The following is a 2,136-nucleotide window of genomic DNA, read 5'->3' as shown; positions in this document are numbered from 1 at the left end:
GGCAGGGAGTGGGGATGTCTATCTCCCCTTCCTTTGGGCCAGCTGTCCCAGAGATTTTGACCTTGGCATCAGGGTTCCCTGGGTCCTGAAGGCAGGGTGGCCAAGATGCCCATGCTCAGGTGTGCACTGAACAAATTGAGGGAGGGCCACCACACCTCCCCACGTGTGAGACACCATGGGCACAGGCCTGCCAGACCCTGACTGTCCCTGAGCCAGTACCCAGGCCAGAGGGGATCAACAGTGGAGTTTGGCCATCCAACATGCTGGGGTGGGGAGGCTAGAAGGGCTCTGGAGCCAGGACTTGGAGAAAGGGAGATAGTCCCACTCACCCAAGGGAGGCAGGGAGGCTAACCCCACGTGAGCAGAGGCTCCAGGCCTCCTGGGCCTGCTGCACTGTCCCACTGGCCTTCACTTCCAAGATAAAAGTGTTAGGAATCTCAGGAAGACAGCTGCAAAGCCTTAAACCAAGTGTGGGTCCTTCCACACCAGCCACAAGTCCAAGAAACACCTGGACAGCATTTCAAAGGTTTCAAAACACATTCACATCCTTGCCTGTATCCCAACCTTTCAATAGCCCTTTGAATTCATCAGATTCAGTGTCTGTAAGCTCCATTTTAGCAAAGATAAGACTCTAAGGTGGTAGACAGAGCTTAACACGAGTGTTGGTATCAGTTCAACTTCATCCCTCTGGGTCTTAGTTTCCTAATTTGCAAAGGGAGCTTATCACCCCTTCTTCAGGATGGTTGTAGGACTGCAACAGTTACTGTAGAAAATGCATTCCATCGCGCCAGATATGGCCATGGCTCCTAAAGTGGAAATATCAGTGTGCCTGTGGACCTACCTGACTTTTCCCCAAACCCTGTTCATGAACAGTCTTCACTAATTTTCAGTATATACAAGCCATCCGTACTGTTTTGGCATAACAATTTTATTTAAATCTGTCTGCATCTTAACACTTTATTTTATGGGCTAGCTTTTTTCTGGTGTCATAAGTGAAAGACCAAATAACACTCACCTTAAATAGAAGGCAATCATAAAAATAAATTTATGGAAAATGATGATGGTTTGAGAATTTCACCTGATATTCTGCCTGCTGAAAATTTAAACCTGTACTTTTTCTTTGTTCAAAAGGGAAATTAGCAAGTATTAAAGCTTTAGCCCCACCCCACGACTTCTCTTTAACCTTATCTACATGGCATAATTTTGTCACCATTTCATTCAGTGGTATTAGGTGCCCTGCACATGATAGAAAGAGGCGGAGCCAAGGTTCACCAGACATGTAGCATGATTGCGAAACATGAAAAACCACACAAACCAATTCCAAATGTTTTTTATGGACACATGGGTTGAAAGAATTCACATCACATTAATAGTGACTGCCTCTGAGGAGGGAGAGGAGAGGAAAATGTTGCGGTCAAAAGATCTTTAACTATATTTGTAATGTTTTCATTATTTTATCAAAAACCCTTGAAATAAACAGGAAAATACTTTTACGGTTGCTAATTCTGCATAATGAGAGCGTGCATATTTAGTAATCTTCAGGCTATTATGTATTTTTAAAATTTTTCTGAAATTTAAGAGGAAAAAGTGAGAGAAAAAGAAATGTTTGGTCAGGCAAAATGCTCCCAGATAAGGTTGCTGGGAAGGATTGAAAATTCTTTGTTAAGTAAGGGACTGCCATAATAAAATGGCCACATACCAGGTGACTTACACAGCAGAAATTAGGTTTCTCACAGTCCTGAAGGCTGGAGGTCTAAAATCAAGGTGCTGGCAGATTTGGTTTCCTCTGAGGTCTCTCTCCTTGAGAGATGGCTTGAAGGTGGCTGTCATCTCATGTGTCTCCATATGGTCTTGCCTTGATGCATGCCTGAGTCCTCTTCTTGTAATGACACCAGGCGGTTAGGATTAGGGTTCACTCTAATGACCTCATTTTACCTTGCGTGTTAGTCGCTCAGTCGTGTCTGACTCTTTGCAACTCCATGGATTGTAGTCCATCAGGCTCTTCTGTCCACGGGATTTCTCAAGCAAGAATACTGGAGTGGGTTGCTGTTTCCTTCTCCAGGGGATTTTCCCGACCCAGGGATCAAACTCTGGACTCCTGCATTGCAGGCAGATCCCCTACTGTCTGAACCATCG

This window comes from Ovis aries, chromosome 2 (genome assembly GCF_016772045.2).
Source record: "Ovis aries strain OAR_USU_Benz2616 breed Rambouillet chromosome 2, ARS-UI_Ramb_v3.0, whole genome shotgun sequence".
NCBI lineage: Eukaryota > Metazoa > Chordata > Mammalia > Artiodactyla > Bovidae > Ovis > Ovis aries.
Note: the sequence above shows the minus strand (reverse complement) of the source record.